Genomic DNA, 22691 nt, shown 5'->3' with positions numbered 1-22691 from the left:
AGTGACCCAGCGCATGGCTATGATGATGCCAGGGAGTTTTCTGCCCCTGGGGAGGATCCTGCCCCTGGGCAGGGAGCCTGGGAAATGCCCAGGGCACCAGAGGAGGGAGCAGGGCCCAGGGATGCCCCTGGAGGTGAGAGGGAAAGATGGCGCTGCCGCTTTATGGGATGCCATCCCTGGTGCCGGGTGAATCGCTGCTGTACGGAGAGCCCAAGCTCCTGGGATGGGGGACCCTGCCCTGGGAGTTTTCCCTGGGGGGCCCGGGGCTGGCAGAGGGAGCTGGACATGTCAGGAGGGAGGAGGAGACGGGAGGCAGGTGATGCAGAGAGCAGGAGGGGCACCCCATGGGGCCAACGTGCAATGGCCTGCCTTGCTGCTTGCAGGGGCAAACCTGCGCTCGCAGAGAAGTGCTGGGGCCCCTGCAGCTGAGGGAGATGCCTGGTCCCTGTCCCCAGAGAGCACAGGCTATGACGATGCTGAAGAGGTGTCTCTGGCACATCCCCCTGAGCACAGAAAGGCTGCGACAGCAGAGCTCAGTGCACAGCCATCCCTGAGCCCCGCGCCAGGAGAGCCCATCCCTGCCGTGCAGCTGGGTGCAGCCAGGAGTGAGGAGGGGACTTTGCAGCTGGGAGAGCCGTGAGCACCAGGGAACCGTCTCCCTCTTCTCACGGGCAGCAGAAACAGCCGGCCATTGCCTCTCTTTTGATTCCCCTGGTTTCACGCTGTGCCTCTGCAGTTGTTCCTATTAAAAGCCTTTGGGGTATGACCCAGAGCTGGTCTTGCCTGCCCCGCTGTCGGGGTGTCTCCCTGAGGCTGACTGGGGGGAGCAGTGAACAAAGACGTGGTGGTGGGGAAGGGGCACATCTCGGGGGCAGCGGGCTCAGGGTCAGGCTGTGGGGCTGCCAGAGCCCATGGTCCCTGCGCAATATTCCTGCTCGCAGAGATGTTTCCACCCTGCCAGCAAACGTTTCCAACAAAACTGTCTCTCTGCAAGGTGCTGTGATGCACCCCAGCGGGAGCGCCCATCTCCTCACCTCGGGCTTCCCCAGCTGCTCTTTCCCCCAGGCCCTGCCTGGGCCATGCTGGTCCCACAGCACACAGGCCACGACAGAGCTGCCGTGTTGGGCTGAGCCCTGGGCTGTGGCCCCACACAAGTGAGCCCTAAGGTGGCTGCGGTGCCCTGGACCCCCCAGCCAGCCCCAGGGGCTATCACGTCCCGCGGATCACCTCCCACACTGGTTAGGAGGCAGCTCTGCTCCCCACTGCCCTGGCACAGGGTGCAGAGCCACTTGCTGGGGAGCACGGGGCTGGCATTGCCCCTTGGCTGCCTCTGCCAGCACCCCAGTCTCCATGGGCTCTTCTTGCTGCCTTGGGCCCTGGCAGAGCCCCGCACTCCCCTCACAGCCCCACAGCTGCCTCCGTCCTGGGCAGGGGCTGGAAGGCCCCATGGCAGCCCTGGCAGCCCCTCCTCCTGCTGCGCCTCAGCCCCAACCCCAACTTCAAGAAACTTCAGCAGTTGCTTCTGACTTTACCTTCTTGAGAAGTTTTTGCAATCTCCTGTCAGAATCAAAGGTTCAGGGACTTGGCACCAAATCCACTTTAGGCTCATTACAATGCAGAGAGCCCTCATGTGCTCTGTCTCTTCCTGTAGTTTTCTTCAAGATTCCAAGACTTGTTAAGCTGATCGGTAGTTAAAGAGAGAGTTTTCAATGAGCAGTTAATGGAGGAGGTTTTTTGCTCTTTAATGGTATCTTTTATTAATTTCTGGTTTACAGAGAAGAGGTGATAGCATCATTCTCCAGTTCATAGTGATTCAGACGGCCACCTAAGGAGGTCTGGGCAGACAGGAAAAGCAGCCTCCTTGAGGTCCCACACTGTATGGACAGCCTTTGTCCTCCCCTCCCCAACCCCACCATTTCTCTCATCAGCCACCTGGGACTTGCCTCACTTTTCCTGACATCAGACTTCTCCACTGAAGCCTGCAGCTGGCTATTACAGCTCCTTTGCACCAACTCCCACCTGCTTGCCTCAGAGAACTGGCTGCTCACAGGCACAGAAAGGTTTCTCTTCATTACCAAGCAACAAAAGTAAAAGATGATTCCATTCAGGAAACCATAAACCACACACCTCAGCTGGCTGCTATGTGGAAGCAGGACCTGCTGAGCTCTGCCTTCCACAAGGACCATCCATACAAGAACTCTTTGAGACCCAGAGATAGGAAAGGACAGATACAAAAACAATGAAGGAGTTGGCTAAAGAGACTTTGAGGCAGACTACTGGAAGATGGGAGAGTTTTTAACTCCCTGAAGCGCCAAGCAGCAGCTCCACACTTTCTTCAGCTTCTTCAGTGTGTCTTTGAGCTCCTGGTTCCTCATGCTGCAGGTGAGGGGGTTCACTGCAGGAGACACCACCGAGTACAGAAGAGTCACCACCAGCTCAAGGGATGGGAAGGAGATGGAGTGGGGCTTCAAGTAGGCAAACGTGGCGGTGCTAACAAGCCGGGAGAGCACAGCCAGGTGAGGGAGGCACGTGGAAAAGGCTTTGTAGTGTCCCTGCTCAGAGGGGATCCTCAGCACAGCCCTGAAGATCTGAACATAGGACACCGGAATTAAAACAAACAGAGAAAGAATAAACAGGCACTAACTACAGTAAGGCCGACTTCCCTGAGGTAGGCGTCAGAGCAGGAGAGCTTGAGAGTCTGAGGGATTTCACAGAAGAGCTGATCCAGGGCATTGCCTTGGCAGAGCGGTGTTGAAAAGCTGTGCAAGCTGTGTGCATCAGAGCACAGAGACAGCCACTGCCCCAGGCAGCTGCCATGTGCACACAAGCACAGGAGGCTCCTGTAGTGCAGGGGTTTGCCGATGGTCACGTAGCGGTCATAGGCCATGAGAGGGAGGAGAGAACACTCTGCTGAGATCAAGAAGAGGAAAAAAAAAAAAGATCTGTACAGCACATGCCGAGTAGGAGATGGCGTTGTTGTTCCAGAGGGAACTGGCCATGGATTTTGGGAGAGTGGTGGAGATGGAGCCCAGGTCGAGGAGGGAGAGGGTGAGGAGGAAGAAGTACAAGGGGGTGTGGAGGCGGTGGTCGCAGGCCATGGCAGTGATGGTGAGGCCGTTGCCCAGGTGGGCAGCCAGGCAGATGCCCAGGAAGAGCCAGAAGTGCAAGAGCTGCAGCTCCGCGTGTCTGCCAGCGCCGGGAGGAGGAAGTCAGTGATGGAGCTGCCGTTGGACATCTGCTGCTCCGGGCATGGGGCACTGTTCAAGGAGGAAAACACAGTAAGTTAGGGGAGACTTCTCTGAGCACAATCAAAGCCATTTCCTATAGATACTCCCCCTGCCAAGCACACCACATTTTCTTCCTCCAGGAGACTCTCCTCAGCTCTGTGGCTGGAGCCCTGGTTGATGCTGGCTAAGTGTGCCGTGAGGACAGGGCCCCTGCCCACAGCATGCCAAGGAGTCAGCCCTGCTCTGCAGCAGTGGGTTCATGGGCACCGTGGGGGCAGGGGCAGTCCTGCTGTTTGACTTGCTCAGGTGAAAATGGTCCTGACGCAGAAGGGCTTGTCAGCATCTGCACTCACAGTGCTAAGGCATGGGGCTGGCAACAGCAGTTTGAGAGGTTTGGGGCGCTTGACAGCTCCCCTCATCTCACCTGGGGAGTGCTCTTGGATGTCAGAAACCTCAGCATTGCTGCTGCACTCAGGGAGAACAGAGTGAGTCCTGCAAAGCAAGAGAATTGCCTGTGGCTTGGAGCAGAGTGAGGGGAGTTGATCTGTCCCTCCGTCTTGTTACCATCTACTCTGGAATGACACCATTCTCAGATGGAGGGTGATCACACTCCCATGTTACCCTGAAAAGTCACCAGACAAGGCTGAGGGCAGATGGATCAACCACAGATCACTCAATATCTCTCCCTTTCTCAAGGTCTCCTCACCCCGCTTCTAGGCACAGACATGCATGGCTCATGTCACCAACCCCACAGCATTTCCTTGATCGTAGCATCTCTGCGCTTCTCTGTGGGACTTTCAGATAACACAAAGGTGCTATGGGACAGCTTGGAAGGACACCTCAAGGAGACAGCCAAGTGTCCTAGCAATGGCATCTGATTAACAAAAAGCCAGCTCATTCCCCAGCTCCACAGGCTGCCTTCCCCACAGCCCCACAGGTGAAAACTGGGGCACTTCATTTCCATGGACACACCTGCACGGGAGCACCCACATGATCAGTGTGTGACTCTGCAGCTGAAACTCCCATCCCCAGAGAGCCTGACAGCAAGAACAAGATAGCAGGAACAATAGCACAGGTAGGTGGAGAAAAAGGAAAAATACCCTGGGGTGCTGGCTGAGAGGCAAGCGGAGAGGCAGCTGCGCACCCAGGAAAGCGTCACCTTTACCCAGCCGGGCCACCTCCCCGACATTGCTGGGCAGCTGCTCTCAGCCCCTGTGCTCTGCAGAGGGAAATGGACGCGTGGCTGGAGAGCTGCCCCGCGGCTCTGCTGGAGCTCTGCCTGCTGAGGAGGTGGTTCATGCCTTGGAGCCCACGGCCCTGAGGGCAGAGGCTTTGCTGGCTGGGACAGGAGGCAAGGGGGCTTGCTCAGAGGAAGGCATCTCTATTGGAGGGGGCGATACACAGTTTTCTGATTCCTCCCTCCCACAAAATTTTTGGTTTTAGTTTCCTTTCATTCCCTGATCTTATCCCTGCTGCCTGGAGATTTTCCTTCTAGGGGGTGTTTCCCTGTCCCATGGCTTTTTCCCATCAGCACTCACAGGCCCCATCCCAGCCTCTGTGCACTCACCTTGGCCCTGCAGCAACCTGCCTGTTGGCAGGGCACTGCCTGGGTGCATGTTCTTGTTTGCAGGTGGAAAAGGGCAGGCCAGAACAACCCTGATGAATCCAGCAAAGGTGATGTGGGTGTGGTCCATAGGAAGAGAAGTGGCTGAAGGTGCTTCAGGAGGCTCCTAGCAGGCCCACTGATCACTCAAAGTCACAGTTCAGGAGTCTCAGTGACTTGTTCAAACTTGAGAGCTCCTTTTCCATTTCCCCTCTCCCATCAGCCAAGAGTAGAAAACTGAAAAGTCAGACTCAGGAAATCTCCTTGTCTTTATATGAATCGCTGCCGTGTCCTTCTCCTTGAAGCATCTCCTCAACAATGTCCTGGGGTGCTCTGGAGCTGTGAGCAGCTCTGACCTGCGCAGCACCCTCTCAGCAGCAAAGACCCTGCCCTCCTGGGGATCACTCCTTCCACCCACAGCCTCTCCCCGCAGCGCTGTTGCGAGCTCCCCGGGCAGGCTGAGAGCTGACCCTGGCAGGCGGCAGAGTCCCTGCCCCAGCACACAGCCCCCTGAGGCGCAGCAAAACTGCTTGGCAGGACAGCCCTGGACAGCCCTGGGGGTACTCCCGGCTTCACACCCCTGCAGCCATCCCCAGCAGAAGGCAGCGGTCATGCCTTGTCCCTCTAACAGTGAAGCAGGAAATCCCTGCTCCAGAGCATGTCCTTCTCCTCTGCACCAACCATGGGACGTGCCAGCTCTGGGAGATCCCTTCAGGACATTCTTGCACATTGCCCTGCAGCCAGGGATGTAACATGTCCACAGCTGTGAAGGTTTCTCTGTGAGCTCTTGGCATCCTCCCACCCCAGACTGCCTTTAAGCTGTCTCTGCCTCGCTTGGCACCTGCAGGCACTGCCCTCAGCCCCTGCTGAGCTCTGCAGAGGAGCTGCTCCTGGGCAGAGCTGTCTCTCTGCAGCGCTGCCCGCTTGCCAGGAGCTCCCTCCGTCCCAGGAGCCCAGCCCAGCTCAGCAGCAGAGGAGCAGCCCAAGGTGTCACTACTTCTTCCCGCTCTGGGCTCACTGCAGATGTCCCTGCGGCTCTGCGGCTGACAGCTCCTGAAAGGCAGCAGCGTCACCCCTGAGGAACACGCTGCAACAGCGCCTGAAGTAACCACCAGCAGTGGAGAGAGACTGATTCCAGCAGTGTGGTTTGTCCTGCCGCAGGGTGCTTCTCTGTGACAGGTGTCAATGTTCCCCTCTGGACACCGATATTCCTGACCCAGAACAAAAAGGACACACAGACAGGGACAGGGAGGGGGCTGGCTTCCCTTGTGCAGGGCAGGGACTCAGCTGAGGCGATGAAGGCATCTCACCCTGACCAGGAAGCCCTCGGCTTGAAGCGGGATTCAGCTCCCCGCTTTGACCCCACAGACCCAGAGGAGCTGGGAATCCTCCTGGTTCAGTTTGGGTGTGCACAACATTGTGGCCAGCATGGGAGCCCCTGCTCTCAGCCCCTTACCTTTCTGCAGCGGGGACTCAGGTGCTCCCATACAGATACTTTGTGATGACTGAGGTGCCAGAGGTGGTCCAAGACATGGGCAAGACTTTGTGAGCTCTGATGGAACAGCTCTGAGAATACCCACCTCCTTCCTGAGCCTCAGCTGGGGGCCAGAGGGGGAATGGGGATGTCCTTGGCCACCCACAGTGACACCAGACATTTAGGGCACCTGAATGTGCCTTGTAAAGTACCTCCCTGAGCTGAGGGAGGAGTGCCCCAGAAGGAGACCCAGGTCTCTCTCTCCCCAATGTACTCAATAAAGCTCCACTCACTCTAAAGCTAAGACACATCCACATCCCTGCTCTGAACACTTTTCTTGCAGGGCTCTCAGTTTAACAGCATTAAAAAAAACCCCAAACTAACAGCCTCTAGTACCATTCCAGGCACCTGGGTGCCAAACACAGCTCCCCTCAGTAGGCAAACACAGCACCAAACCTCCAGGAGAGCCATGCCCTGTTAGAGCTGCTGTGGGACAGACACCCCAGGGCCTCCCAAAGGGGTCCAGTGCCTGTGTGCTACCACCTGAATGACAACACCATGGCACTGACGCAAGGTCCACACCACGGTGCCCTGCCCTGTACCTGTGTTCTCAGCCCTTGACTGTTCTCCTCTCTCTACCTCTACTCTCCTGCCTGAGGCCAAGAGGGACGCTGGTAATAATACAGTCATAGACTGACAGACTTATAGAATCATAGAATGGTTTTGGTTGGAAAGGAACCTTCAAAGATCATCTCGTCCAACCCCGCTGCTGTGGGCAGGGACATCTTTCACCGGACCAGGTTGCTCAAATCCCCATCGACCTGACCTTGAACACTTCCAGGGATGGGGCATCCACAGCTTCTCTGGGCAACCTGTTCCAGTGTCTCACCACCCTCACCATCAAAAATTGCTTCTTATACCCAATCTAAATCTACCCTCTTTTACTTTAAACCTGTTGCCTCTTGTCCTATCACTACAGGCCGTGGTAAAAAGTCTCTCTCCATCTTCTCATAAGCCTCCTTTATATACTGTATGGCTGCAATAAGGTCTCCTGTCGCAGATCCCGATTTAGAACCATGCCGACTACGCCAATTTGTCACGAATGGGCAATTTACATCATGTAAAGAACCACCGCCAAAGGTATCAGCAAAAGTGGTTTTACTGAAAATTAACAAGTTCGATGGCAAGGTTCCCTCTATTCCTCACTGCACAAAGGATATAACAATGATTCAAAGTTACCAGGACAAAATCTTAGTGCACTACAGTACAAGGTTATGGGTGATATTGGTCACTTAAAGATCTGCAGTTGCTAAGAGGTCTCTCAGCCTCCAGGAGCAACCCTGAGAGGTGTCCCAGCTCAAGGGGAGGTCACTGCCGTACAGCCAGGCTGCCGAGCAGGGAGAGCTCAAAGAAGGCTCACGTAGGCTGTCGTATTTATGGAGTAAAGTGGTTGGATCATAGTCAAACAACATGCGATGGAAAAGGTAAGCATGAGACTCCTTGTACCCACAACATACTTTGTTCCTTGATAAAGGAGTCTTGGAGGAGCCACGGTGCTGTTCATGTGTCAGTGGCATGTTCCAAGCTGAAACGCATCAATGCTCACTGTGTCACTCTGCTCCTTTGTGGGTTTTCAGAGAACAGATTGAAACAAGAGGAGTTCACAGCCTGGCTACAGTCAGGCCTTTACCTCTTCCAGAGCCTGCACCAAAGCAGCGCCGGTCTGCTCAGGGGTCGAGCGCAGCTGTCACACACGTTTGTACCAGGCCCACGCACATCCTGGCACACCCAGCGCAAGCTGGCATCCACCAAACCTGGAGCCCACCTGGCCTTGGAGGAAGGGAGGAGCCAGGGCCCCTCTGCGCAGGGCTGGGCACAGCTTTTCCCTGGCACCCTCCCTGAGGAGCTCTCCTCCTGCGGGGCAGCCTGTGGCCTGGCACAGGTGGCACAGGGACAAGGGCTGCAGGGGCAGGGCGGGAGTAGCTCAGCTGGCAGAGCGTGAGACTGAAGGTCTCAAGGTCCCTGCTTCAACCCCGGCCATCAGCAATGCTTTCCTCCCTTACATTTCTGCAGAGCCCAGCTGCCTTCTTGCAGCCTGCCCCAGCCCTGCTTGCTCCTTCACCTCTTGCCAGAGCACAGCCCCTGCTCGGTAGCTGCACATCTCTGCCTTACAAGGAGCCTTCCTCCAGCCTGCCCCTGGCCAGGACTCTCCATCCAGTGCTGCTCTGGGGTGCTCTCCAGCTGCCCCTCCTTCCCTGCTCCACAGGGATCGGGGTCTCTCCTCTGCGGGGTCTCTGCACAGACCCTGTCTCTCTCCTCTTTGCCATTCTCGGTGGTGCACAGACTGCTCCCCACCTCACGCACCTCCCTCCCCTGGCCCTCAGCTCCCCGAGCAGAGGCCACCGTCCCCCCAGTCCCAGGGAGAGGCACTCCCTGCAGCTGAGGCCTGAGTGCCAGCATCCTCCCTGCGGAGCTCTGTCGCAGCCAGACCTCTCATGTGCCCAGGGCAGCTGACAAAGCCGTGCTGAGGATCAGCCACTGCAGTGCACAGGCGTCAGTGCTGTTTAGTCACACGCTGGCCCGAGCAGAGTTTCCTGGCCCCCTTTGCCCCGCTGCTGCAATGATTGATGGAACACGTGTGTGCTCCTCTCTGGGCATCAGCCCCATGGAGATGGAAGCCTGCCCTTCACCCCACCTCCAGGGATGCTGGCGGGAAGAGGGGTGCAGGGGGAGGCCCGGTACCAGGACGAGGGCGTGTGAGATTTCTGCCCCCATGTCCCCCCACCGCACACCCTGGGGTGCCATCAGAGCCTGGGGGCACCTCAGCCCAGCGAGGCCATTTCCCTCACCCTCTTGCTCTGCTCCTGCTGTGCAGCTGGCGACGTGTGTGGCACACAGGGCTGTAGCCCTGGGGGGCAGAGGAGGCTCAGGGGTTTTCTCCTCTCCATCGAGCCCTGAGTGGGTCAGGGCATGGGAGCAGTGCCTGCAGCAAGAGCCTCCTCCTGCCCATTGCCCTGCAGGGACGTTGAAGGGGCCGTGCTCTGCAGTGCAGCCCCGTGCCAGGGTCAGGCCCCAGTGGAGAGCTACTGCTGACTTCCCCCATCTTGGGAGGGTGCAAGGGCTGTTTTCTGCAGAGGGTGCCTGGGCACCCAGGGGACAAGAGGGCTCTGCTTGTCACAGATATGTCACGGAGGAGAGCGTCTCTGCTGCAGGCAGGTGTCAAGGGGATGTAGCTCAGTGGCAGAGCGCCTGCTTCGTGTGTGGGAGGTCCTGGGTTCAACCCCTGGCATCTCCAAGGGTGCTTTTTCCCTCCCTCCCTGGCCCATGCCAAGGATAATCCCTGGGAATCAGTGCCAGGGGCACAAGAAGCTGGGAGGGGGCACAGCCAGGACAGCTGACCCAAAGTGGCCAGAGGGACATTCCATACCATATGACGTCATGCTCAGTATAGAAACTGGGGGCAGTTGGGCGGGGGGAAGTGATCGCTGCTCGGGGACTGGCTGGGCATTGGTTGGTTGGTGGTGAGCTATTGCATTGTGCATCACTTGCTTTATATATTATTATTATTATTATTATCATTATTATTACTACTACTCTTCCTCTTTTACTTTATTTTATTTCAGTTATTAAACTGTTCTTATCTAACCCACGACTTTTCTCACTTTTGTCCTTCCAATTCTCTTCCCCAGCCCACCGAGGGGGAGGCTGAGCCAGCGGCTGTGTGGTGCTTGGCTGCTGACTGGGGCTAAACCACAACACCTGCCTAACGGTGGGACAAGGAAAGGCAATTCCCATGCCCAGTTTTTTTCCTGATATGAGAAATGCCACTGCTGGAATGAAATCTCTCTCCCTGGCTGAGGAAGGGAACATCAGTGGTTCCTTCAGCCTCTTTTCACAGCAGGTTCCCCTGGAGCCCCAGGGACACCTGAAGGGGGAAGGAAAAGCCACGCCTTGGGCTGGTCCTCTGCTGCTGAGCTGGGCTGGGCTCCTGGGAGCTCCTGGAAGCGGGCAGCGCTGCAGAGACAGCTCTGCCCAGGGGCAGCTCCTCTGCAAAGCACAGCAGGGCTGAGGGCACTGCCTGCAGGCACCAAAGGGAGAGGAGCGAGGCAGAGAGAGATTAAAGGCACTGTGGAGTAGGAGGATACCGAGAGCTGACGGCAGGGGAGAAATGTGGCAACCACAGAACTAGCTGAGACTGGCAGATGCAAGCAGAATGAAGAAGAAAAGGAGCAAGGAAACAATTCGTAGAGAATGAGGTAGCTTCAGAAGGCGGCCAGCCCAGCGACCAAGAAAAGCAATAGGAAATCAAGAGACCACCGACCAGAATTAAGTAATTGGACTTGGGTTCGGGTGATGGGTGGTACATTCTGGGAAAGCTGTCTGTAAGGGCATAACTGGGGTCTGCCATCTGCAGCAGGGGCTCCTTGCCTGGAGGCACCCAGCTCGAGCTGCTCTGCATGTCGGATAAATGAACCACGTATTTACTCAGCGGGCTGGCGACTCGTCTTCTGCGAGCAGGAACCTAGGGCCGAGCCCTGTTGCGGTGGCACCCGCGTAATTCCTACCATGGTCTAGGTGGCGGCTGCGTCATTCCTGAAACAGCAAGCCAGGTGCCTGCTCCTGCCCTATCACCTCCTCAGGCACCTGTGACATCACAAGAAGCTGCAGAAGCCAGGTGTGTGCTCCTGCCCTAAGCGCTACAGAGCCCCCTGTGACATCACAAGCACCTGCACGAGCCAGCTCCTGCTCCTGCCCTATCACTCCTCAGCCCCCTGTGACATCACAAGCACCTGCACGAGCCAGCTCCTGCTCCTGCCCTATCACTCCTCAGCCCCCTGTGACATCACAAGCACCTGCACAGCCCAGGAGCTTGCTCCTGCCACACCATCTACTCAGGCACTCCATGAGCAGCTGCGCAGAGAAGCTTCCTGCTCCAGCTTTGTCACCTACTCAGGCACACGTGACATCGCAAGCACATGAACAAGCCAAGTGCCCCCTTCTACCCTTTCACCTCCTCAACCACCTATGACCTCACAAGGGTCTGCAAGAGCCAGGAGCTTACTCCTGACCTAATAACGACACCCGCCATTGACATCACAAGCGTCTGCCCTAGCCAGGTGCCTCCTCCTGCCCTATCACATCTGCAGGGACAAATGACAACACAAGCTCCTCCACAAGCCAGGTGTCCTTTCATTCCCAAGCAGATACTCAGACAACAGTGACCTCAAAAGCCCCTTTGCAAGCCAGGGGCCTGCTTCTGCCCTCCCATCTAATCAGTCATCAGTGACGTCACAAGCATCTGCGCAAGCCAGCTGCCTTCTCTTGCTCCGTCAACTACTCAGGCACCTCTGACATCATAATGAGCTGCACAAGAAACGGTCCTGCTCCAGCCCTATCAGCTACACAGGTACGGGTGACATCACAAGCACCTGCACAAGCCAGCTGCATGCTCCTGGCCTATCAGTCACTCATCTACCTATGACATCACAAGCACCTGCACAAGCCAGGCACCTGCTCCTGCCCTGTCAGCTACTCAGCCATCAGTGACAACAGCAGCAGCTGCACAGGCCAGGGACCTGCTCCTGCCTTACACCTACCCAGGTGCCTATCACCTCACAAGAAGCTGCACAAGCCCTGGCCCTGCTCCTGCCCTATCACCTACTCAGGCCCAGCTGACATCACAAGCACCAGCACAAGCTAGGGGCTTGCTCGTGCACTATAACTACTCAGGCATGTTTGAGATCAAAAGGACCTTCACAGGCCAGCTGCATGCTCGTGCCCTACCAGCTCCTCAGCCACCACTGACATCACAAGCACCTGATAAGCCAGGTTTCCCTCCAGACCCAATCAGCTACTTGGACACCACTGACATCACAAGCAGCTGAACAAGCCAGGTTCTTGCTCCTGCTCTCTCAGCTACTCAGGCACCTGTGACACCATAAGCAGCTGCACACGCAAGGTTCCTGCTCCTGCTCTGTCACCTCCTTGGCATCATGCGACATCACGAGCACCTGCACAAACCAGGTGCATGCTCCTGCCCAAACACCTACAGAGCCACAAGTGACATCACAAGCAGCTTCACAAGCCAAGGGCCCGCTCCTGCCCTATCACCTCTTCAGGCACACGTGACACCACAAGCACATGAACAAGCCAGGTGCCTCCCACCCTATCATCGACTCATCCACCTATGACATCACAAGCACCAGCACAACTCAGGGGCCTGTTCCTCACCTACCACCTACTCTGGTGCCTATGACCTCAAAAACATCTGCGCAAGCCAGGGGGCTGTTCCTGCCCTAACACCTGCTCAGCCACCAGTGACCTCACAAGCACCTGCACAGCAGGAGCGTCCTCGCTGCCAACAGCCCGGCATTTTCACCTCCATCTCCTCCTCTGTCTCCCATCTCCCCGTGCTCTCCTCTCCCCCAGCCACCTTTCTCACCCTCTCCATGACCTCCCAATGCCTCTGCCTGTCTTTGTGACTGTCTGGCAGATGTTACCTCGGAAGCATTGTCCCAGCCAGGTCACCTGCACCTCCTTCCCCCTCTGCTCTCATCGTGTCTGATGCGCTTTTTGACCTCGTGAGTCCTCTTGTCCTGCCTCCCTTCTGCTGTTTCTGGGAAAATCCTGTTCCTGCAAGACAAGCGGCAACCAGGCAGTGCCCCCTCTGTGGCAACGTACCTGCCTTTCCAGAGCTGGACAGCTGGTGGGAACTGTCACCATCAGCAGTGCGTGAAGTCTTCTCCTGGCACAGGCACAGCTCTGGGTGTGCTTGGTGCGTTCCATGTTTCCTGAAGGAGAACAGCAACACTCAAAGTGGCTCCTGGGCAATGTTCTGCTGGGAGAGCTCATTGGAAGGCAGGTTTGCCGCAGGTCCCGAGGCCGGTCCGGGGCTTCTCCCTGTCCCCCAGCTCAGCCACAGGTCCCACAGCTGGCTTCACTTCTAAGAAAAGAAACCGTATCCCTCCAGATTAAGTAGTCAAAGACTTTTGGAGGGTGATTTGGGCTTCAAGTCCAGAACAAAAGAATTTCCAGTACAGAATCTCAGCCACTGCCTCCATGATCGTCTTGGCAGTGACCCACAAAGGCTGTGCTGTAAGAAATGTGACAGCTGATAAAAAGGACCCTGTCCTCCGCAAATCTTTGTTTCCCTCATACCCTCAGACTGCCGCAGTAATAATCAGACTATTACTCTGTAATTACTTCCCATCTGAAAGCCCTCCAAAGCATCATTCTCTGACTTGACTGACAGCACTGTGGATAAGGGAGAACCACCACTAACCACGCACCCACCCATTACTCCTTTTGCAGCATGGCCTCTGTGACCGAACACGTCTACATGGATATCTCTGCCTGACAGGACACGACCGGACCGAAAACAGTATCTTACCTTGTCTTGGCTCTAGTGAAAGCAAAGGATTGGAATAATGATACAAACCAGTTGAAGAGAAAGCAGGAGAGCAGAAGAGGCAGAAAAGGTGATGTGTCTCCCCCACCCCTAACTTCAGAGGAAGTTTTAAGTTTTTTTCTTTTCTGTTTTTTTTAATCACACACCTGCTGGTTAAGGAGAACTGAAAAGTATAAGACTAAGACTACCAAGTCTGTGGAATTACTCTTCTGTCCAGGACACATTGCTCTATTTTAGTTTAAATCTCGGTGGAGAGCTTTAACTTAAAATCATGGAGTTCTGATATGGGAAGAGCAAAACGTACTCTGTAAATCTTTGAAAAGAAGAGTATGTTGAAGGAAACCTGTTCATATAAACTATAAATGACACGTTTCCGCTGTCAGAGGTTATAACGCTTTTCAGTACCTTTGCCTGCCTCATCTTCCCTGTCTTCACTTTCTTCCAATGACACTAGAGCTCCTCTGTGTCAACAGAACATTAAACTGGTCAAGTACTCTTGCAAACCGTATAAAATCCAAAATGCCCTACACAGATGCCTGGAGGTTTTGCTGTTACCATCACGTTAACACCACCATTGGCCCTGCCAAACCTACAACCTCCAAAACCTGAAGACAATCAGCACACAGGCACATACATACCGATCTTGTTCTGTCCTTGCCAAAACTGCTGGTGACTTGCCATCAGCCTCAGTGACCAACAGCAGGCAAGTCTCTCTCATTTGGCTTTGCTCTGATGCAGCTCCTAGGAAAGCGGCTCTTTCAGAAAGTCATGTCTTCTTATGCTGGGAATGTGTTTCAAGGGAATGCTTTTAATACTCTAGGATGGTAAAACTAAGCATGGCAATCTCGCCCCAAGTCCCAGCTCTGCCACAGATAACCTACCTGCTCATTAACATGGATGAAATTCTAGTCATGGGAGAGCACTAAGCGCTATCTTTTTCCTTTCAACAAAAGAGTGGCACTTCTTCCCGAATGCAAGACGAGTCACGTGGGGTATACAGACAGCCCACGGAAAACTGAGAAATGAGTCTGTGATCACTGCCATCCCCATTCCTTGCCCCTCCAGCACTTCTGTCACACTCCTGTCCTTGCCCGTGGTCAAGTCACGCAGTCTGCGCAACACGTACAAGACGCTGACTTTGCCAGGTATTGCCCAAATCACCTCTTATTCGAAATCTGATCAGCTCAACTACTTCACACACAGAGTCAATGCGGCCTTTCATGACTCAGCCTCCCTCCTCCTGTGATTTCCCACCGAGAACCAAGATGACAGCTCCTAATTACACGTCCTGCAAGCGGCTTCCACCCACCGTCCCCTGCTACACCCAACAGGACAGCACCGTCCTCTCCCCTGCCCGTCTCCACGCTCGGGAAGAGCTGTCCACACCCCTGGCAGCCGGCCTTGCTGCCTGGGAATTCCTGCTGCGCTGCTCAAGGCCATGGGAACTGTCACCTCGCGGCCGCATCCACATCACCGTGCTGCGTTCTGAGGGACACTGCCCATCTCTTTATAGTCCCCTCTGCCTACAGCCAGCTGCTGCCTTCTCCCTCGGAAACATTTGGGAAAAGCAACCTTTTTTTTCCTGAATGCCCGCTTTGACCTCCCCACAGGACAGGCCCACAGGCCATGGCTCTGGCCATTAAAGTCCGCAGCAATACAGACTTGTGCAGGGATGAAAAATACACGGTGGCTCAGCTCATTTCAATCGTTTCAGACAAGGCTTCTGGCCAGAACGCAGTCGAGAAAATGTAAAACCAGAAGCTACCGACACTGCCACCTCGACGGGCAGCTCGCTCTTCATCAGTTCTTTGCCTTCCTTTCTGTTCTCGGGAGTACGTACCACGATTTTCCTCATCCAAAGGAACCAGAAAGGTCAGTGCTGAGCCTGCAGAACCCCTGGCACCCACACGCTTGGTGCCTACGCAGCGGCATTAGGAGGGCCCTGCACCCGCAGCAGAGACCCAACGAATGCACCCTTCTCCCGCGCCGGCAGCAAGGAAGCTCCGCTGATTGCTCAGCCGTGGCCAATGGCGCGGCTGTTGCCAGGGGGGCAGGGGCAGCCTGGGCCTCCCCTCCCAGAGCTGCCCCCCAACACCGCAGCTGGCTCCTCAGCCAGCCGGGAGCCTGGGCCTGCCGAGAGACGGCCTTCAAGAAGGGCCATGTCACCTGGAGCTGCTCTCCCAGCAGCGCAAGGGCTGTGCACAGCTCTGCCCTCCCTCGCTCCGCTCAGGGGGGCTGGGCCTGCTCGGGGAGGGAGGGGAGGGCAAGGGAAAGGGGGGGAAGGGGAGGGGGCAGGGCAGGACAGGAGGGGAGGGGGCAGGAGGGGAGCTGCCCTGCATTTGCCCTGCATCAGCCAGGCTTTCCCGAAAGGCGGCTCTGTCTGTGCTGCCAGCCACAGCCCTGGGCAGGAGGAGCTGTGTGCCGGGAGCCGCTGGCGTCGGCCAGGCCGGCAGCAGGCCGGAGACGGGGCTCTGCCCCCGGTGCCAGCGCCCGTGCTGAGCCCAGCACCCAGGGCCTTCCTCAGGCCTCGCCTTCCCCCGGGCGGTGAGGAGGAGAGACGCCCTGCCCTGGCATGGCCCAGGGCATCCTCCTGTGGCCAGAAGGAAGGGCAGAGCCCCGTCGCTCTCCCCACGTCCTTCGCCTCTGTCCCCAGGGCTCCCCAGCGCTGGCAGGCCCCACAGGGCTTCAGGGCCAGGCAAACGGGCAGGCGCCAGGGGCTGCTGGGGCTCAGGGCAGCTTTGGGCATCTCGGAAGCCGAGGCGCTGCTGCCCCTTTGCTTCTGCAGATGCAGGGACGTGCTACCCCCTTCATGGGCAAAGCTGCTTCTCCTCGTGGCACGGAGGCCGGACAGATGCCACGTGCCTGTCAGTCTGGGAGGACTTCAGGGAAAGGAGGAAGTCACAGCGTGCGCACAGGTAGAGGCACAGTGGAAAGGAGCCCTGTCAAGGTGGTTGTGCTCTTTTGCATCTGCACTCAGACATCTCTGTGCATCCCAGCACCAGCACAAGCTTTTTTTCCTCCAAGCTGCACAGCTTTTCACCAGCAATAGCAAGTTGGGCTGACCTGGTCTTTGGGATCACTCGGCTCCTTCCTTGTTTCATTGTGTGCCTCCACTTTTCCTTTAATCCACCAATGTCTGTCTTTCTCCCCACCCTTTCCCCCCAGGTGCCATCCTCTTTTAAGGGTAATTATGATTTGAGTTTCTAGACACATCACTGCATAGGTAGACGCAGGCTAGAAGTATAGGCTGGTCTATACCTCCAGAGCTGTAGGCTGAGCTGTTCTGCCTTTAAAGGCGACACAGATCTGGGCTACAGGTAGAGTTACTGTTTGCTAATTATTACTTCTTTTGGGGTCCTGTCACAGTGACGGTAAGTTTGTCCGCCTGCAGCTCTGCAGCAGTTCAAACTACCGCTGAAGCCGTTTTGATGATGGATGCTGTTCTGTGTATTTTGGTTTTGGTACGTATTTCATTGAGCTACAATTATTTCTTTGTGATTGGGTGACGGGGATCTCCTTGCACTGATCTCTTTCTGGAGTGTGTCCTGACAGCCTTTGTCACCCAGAGCTGTCCCCTCTGTTCCTGAAAGGAGCGATGGCAGCAACGTGGAACGACTTCTGGGAGTAATGGCTTCACCAGTAGGCTTGGATTTTGTGAATCCCCATGGATAAATGGATGTGGCAGGTGCTCCATTCCTTAATTTTGATGTGCTGACAATCTGGAGTGAATTTGGAGGCATTTCCTCTGCCTCCTCCTCCTCCTCCTATTCCTCCTCCTCCTTTTCCTGTTTGACCTTCCCCTTTTTCTTCCTCCTCTTCCTCCTCTTCTTTTTCCTGCTGCTCCTCCTCTGATTCTTCCTCCTCCTCCTCCTGTTCTTCCTCCTGTTCTTCCTCCTCATGTTCTTCTTTGTCTGTTCTTGTCTGTTCTTCCTCCTCCTCCTCCTCCTCCTCCTCCTCCTCCTCCTCCTTCTCCTGTTCTTTTTTGTCATGTTCCTCCTCTTGCTCCTCCTGTTCCTCCTCCTCCTCTTATTCCTCTTCCTCCTCTTTTTCCTCCTCTTCTTCCTTCTCCCCCTCCTCCTCCTTTGCTTGTACTACTTCCTGTTCTTACTCCTCTTCTTCCTCCTGTCACGAATGGGTGATTTAGACTGCTTAAGGAATCACCAACAAAGGGATTAGTCAAAGTGGTTTTAATATGGTGTTGTAAAAGAGCGACTTAACAAAGTTTGATGGCAAAAATCATACAAAGGAAAATTGAGTTACACTTGAGTCAGCATGATTCGCAGAGAGACCGGGGATGCAAAGAGTAAGGAGGACTGTCACAGGACCCCGAACGAAGTAATAATTAGCAAAGAGGAGCTTAGGTGCAGCTAGGTCCAAACTTAGTCTCAGACTTGGTCAAGGGTTTGTGTCTAAAGGATTGTACATGCAAAGTTTATGTAATGTTTCCTTAGCATCAATTCAGCATGCAATCAGTTACCAAGACAAAATCAAAGTTACCATACTACAAGGTTGTGCGCGACATTGGTCATTTACTAATGATCTACAGTTGGTAAGAGGTCTTTCAGCCTCCAGGAGCAACCCTGAGAGGTGTCCCAGCTCAATGGGAGGTCACCACCTTGCAGCCACCTGCCTAGCAGGGAGAGCTCAAAGAAGGCTCACTTAGGCTGTCGTATTTATAGGAGAAAGTGGTTGGCTCGTAGTCAAATGTGATGGAAAAGGTATGCAGGGGACTCCTTGTGCCCACAACTTCCTTTGTTCTTTGATAAATGAGTCTTGGAAAAGCCACCTGTTACTCATGTGTCTTTCGCAGGATCATTGTTCCAAGCTGAAACGCATCGATGCTCACTGTGGCACTCTTCTCCTCTGTGGGTTTTCAGAGAACAGATTGAAATGACAGGATTTCATGGCCTGGCTCCTCTTCTTCCTGTTCCCTTGTTTCTTTGTCTTCTTCCTCCTCTTCTTCCTGTTCCTCTTGTTCCCTCTCCTCCTTTTTCTTCCTCCTCTGCATGTTCTTCCTCTTCCTCTTTTTTCCTTTTCTTCTACCTCTTCCACCTCCTGTTCCTCCTCTTCCTTATCCTCCTCCTGTTGTCTTCTCCTCCATCTCATCCTACGCCTCCTTCGCCATTTCATCCTCATGTTAATGCTCTTCCTGTTTCTCCTCCTCCTGATCTTCTTCCTCCTTTTGTTATTCCTCCTCCTGAACTTTCTACTTCTTTCCCCTATTCTTCTTCCTCTTCCTGTCCTTCCTCTCCTTTTCTTCCGCCACCAATTCTTCCTTTTCCTCCTCCTCCACCTTCCCCATCTTCTGTTTATCATTCTCCTGTTCTTCCTCCTCATCATTTTTCTCCTCCTCCTCCTCCTCCTCCTCCTCCTCTTCCTCCTCCTCCTCCTCCTCCTCCTCCTCCTTCTCCTCCTCCTCCTCCTCCTCCTCTTCTTCTTCTTCCTTTTCCTCCTCCTCATCCCCCACTAAATCTAGTTTAAAGCTCTCTGTATAAGCCTGGCCAGCATCTAGCCTAAGTAGCATTTACATACAGGAAGTAATCTGGATTGTTTCCCCCCTCCCCTCAGCCCAGACGATCCTACATGGTTGTCCTCAGGCTCAAAGGGACAGAGAAATCCACAGAAGAGCAGTGGCCAAACAGCAAGCACAGAAGCAACTGCAGCCAAAAGCGCCTGAGCCTGAGGATGGCAGGGAGTGTGCTGATGTGCAGACAGCTAGGATGCTGAAGGGCTTTTAATTTCAGCTGAAACCAACACTTGTGGACCTGGCTGCACCTACTACATTCAGTTCCTGGTGCAGCTGGGAACACCACCTCAGGCTAAGGCTCTCTAAGCCTTGCCATTAGAACACCCTTTAATTAGCTGCTTTGAACACTAACCAACGCAGCTAAGGAGGGTGACCTTCTCCAGATGTTCAGTGACCCTTCCTCCGGTTTCAGCGCGCACTCTGGGAAACAAGCCAGGGCTTCTTTCTGTACTCTTTCCAGATGCTCATGAGACATGGCCAGAGGGTTGTGACCACTGCCACAGCTTGGGCCCTGCTGAGCCTGCTGCACTGCTGCCCAGCTGCACAGAGGCGCTTCTGCACTGAGATAGCATTTGACATGGTCTGCTGTGGAAGTTTTGGTCTTGTGCCCTTCCCACTGACAAGCGCAGATCATCTTGTGTACTCAATAGCCCTTCTTTTATGATTCTGTGATGTTCTGAGGAAGCTATCTTAGCTCTGCTGTAGGAGGCAGGTACAATTCAAATCAAGTAGATGCGTTTCAGATGTGCTGTTTCCTCAGGGGCACTTCTGGCAGGGGGAGGAAGATGGTTGTCTTGACCCAATAGATTGTATCTGCAATTGTATCTCCAATTCACGGGGAGAATGGAAATGTAAGGGTTTCTGTGATGGTGTGGGTGATGGCACTCGTACCTGTAGCTGTGATGGTACCCCTGTCTGTGTCTCTATTGGTACCTGTATCTGTAATTGTACCTCTAACTGTGTCTGTATCTTTAATGGTGTCTGTATCTGCACATGTACTTGCAATGGTTTCTGTATGCGTAGGTGTATTTGGTTTCTGTACGTGCATGAGTAATTCTGCCTCTACCTGCAATGATATCCCTAACGCCAGGTACCATTATTGGTTTCAGTACGTGTGTGTCACTGTAACGCTATTGCTGTCTCGATCTGTAGTGGTATCGGGATCTGTAATGGTATTGGTGATGGCATCTGTCATGGCACTTGTATCTGCATCGGTATGTGTAATGCTATCGCTATCTGCTGTGGGATCAGAATGTGCGATGGCCTCTGCATCGGCAAAGGCATTTGTAATGCTCTGAGTGTCTGCTGTGGCCTCTGCATCTCCTAGTGTACCTGCACCTGACTTTGCATCAGCAATGGTCTCTGCGGTGGTTTCTACAGTGCTATCTGCAGCTGCAGCAGAATCTGCATCTGGCATGGTGTCTGCATCTGCAGCACTATTGGCTTTGGTGTCTGCACTGTGGCATCTGTGCATCTGCAAAGGTCTGTGCAATGGGTTCTGCAATGGTATCTGATCTGCCATGCCATTTGCAATGCTGTCTCTGTCTGTAATGCCATCCGCATCTGCTCTGGCATCCGCAACACTCTATGCATCATCAATAGCATCTGCAATGGGAACTTGCGGTGCAGAGGTGTCTGATGGTTCCTCTGTCTGTCACGGGCCCTCAGTCGGTAATGGTGTCACTTGCTGTATCTGCTGCTTTTGGTGTAATTGAAAGTGCACTTGGATCAGTGACTGCACTTGTATCCTCAATTGTATGTGCAATTGCACCTGTATCTGGAATTGTATCTGGTTTGTGCCTGTCCCTGCAGTTGTATTAGCAATTCAGTGTGAGTCCGTGCCTGTAATGATATTGGTCTCTGTGATGATGCTGGCAGCAGTGTATTTGATGGTGCCAGTATCTGTGTCTCTAATGGTATCTGTGCCTGTACCCGTAATTGTACCCGTAACTGTATCTGCATTGCTAACGGTATCTGGACCTGCACATGTACTTGGAATGGTTTCTGTATGCACACACATAATTCCCTCTCTAGCTGAACTAGGAAGCGCAGGGGTATCTCTAATGGTATCTGTACCACTGACGGTCTCAGGATCTGTGTGACTACCTGTAATGCTATCACCTTCTCTGTACTGGTGTTGGGATCTGTGACAGTCCTGGTAGTGGCATCGGCAATGGTGTGGGTACCTGTATCAGTATGTGCAACGCTATCGATAGCTGCAATGGGATCGGCATCTCCAAGGGCCTCTGCACCTGCAGCGGGAGCTGGATCTGCAATGCCATCTGCAATGGTTTCTTCAGCTGCAGTGGTACCTGCCTCTGCAGTGCTGTTTGCTTTGATAGCAGCACCTGCAGGGTTGTCAGCAGTGGCTTGTTCAGCTGAAATGGTGGCTGCAATGGCATTTGAATCTGCAATGGCATCTGCAAAGCCATAGCGTCTGCAATGCTCTGTGTGCATCTGTACGCTCTCCACTGCAGACACCACTGCAGATGCAGATGCCACTGCAGATGCAAATACAATTTCAGATGAGGTTGCGGATGGAGATGCTGTTGAAGATGCAGGTGCCATTGCAGACGCCATTGCAGATGCAGAAACCATTACAGACACCAGTGGAGATGCAGATGCCATGTCAGACACCACTTCAGATGAAGATGCCGTTGCAGATGCAGGTACCTTTGCAGACACCATTGCAGATGGAGATGCCATTGAAGCTTCCTTTGAAGATAGAGCCCTTGATGCCACTGGAGATGGCCTTGCAGACGCAGATACCACTGCAGATGGCCTTGCAGATGCAATTGCCTTTAGAGTTGCTCTCAAAGATGCTGAAGCCATTGCAGTCACCCAATGGAGATGCAGATACTCCCTGTACCTTCAGTGGTATGTCTACCACTCCCTGTATGTGTAACGGCACCTCTCTCTGTAATGGTTCCCCTCCCAGGAGCGATATCGGTCTCTGTATCTGTATCCATAGCTGTAACTGAATGTGTACTCGTGGCTGGGGCTCTTCTGGTGGCTGTAACTGCATGTGCAGTTCTGTCTGTATCTATGACTGCCCCTGCAATTGTATGTGTAACGGTGTCTGTGACTGTACTTGTATCTCTAATGGTAGGTGTCTTCTGTCTGTATGTGCCCCTGTATCTGCCGTTGCATCTGCAATTGAGTCAGTATCTTCCTCGTGGGATTGCTGTCTATGGCTGTATGTGAAAAGGCATTGTCAAGGATATCTGCAATGGCATCTGCATCTACAATGTTCTGGCCAATGGACTGTGCATCTGCAAAGGTATCTGCAGTGGTGTCTGCAATGCTGCAGGGCCATCTGAAATGGTATTTCCATCTGCAAAGGAACCTGCAATGGTATCTTCTTCTGTAAATGGATTGTGCATCTGCATCTGCAAGGCCATCTGCAATGACATCTGCATCTGCAATGCTATATAGGCATGGATCATCCATCT

At 54.2% G+C, this 22691-nt stretch overlaps 1 non-coding gene and 1 pseudogene across 1 annotated transcript; one reads left to right on the top strand and one right to left on the bottom strand.

The window, feature by feature from the left end:
• Positions 1-2273: 2273 nt before the first annotated feature.
• LOC142595931 (olfactory receptor 14J1-like) lies at positions 2274-19014 on the bottom strand (annotated as a pseudogene).
• TRNAT-CGU (transfer RNA threonine (anticodon CGU)) lies at positions 9528-9599 on the top strand. The gene has a single exon. It is a non-coding gene; the product is annotated as a tRNA-Thr (tRNA).
• Positions 19015-22691: the final 3677 nt, after the last annotated feature.

This window comes from Pelecanus crispus, chromosome 25 (assembly GCF_030463565.1).
Source record: "Pelecanus crispus isolate bPelCri1 chromosome 25, bPelCri1.pri, whole genome shotgun sequence".
NCBI classification, from domain to species: domain Eukaryota; kingdom Metazoa; phylum Chordata; class Aves; order Pelecaniformes; family Pelecanidae; genus Pelecanus; species Pelecanus crispus.
Note: the sequence above shows the minus strand (reverse complement) of the source record. Positions and strands in the feature narration are given on the sequence as shown.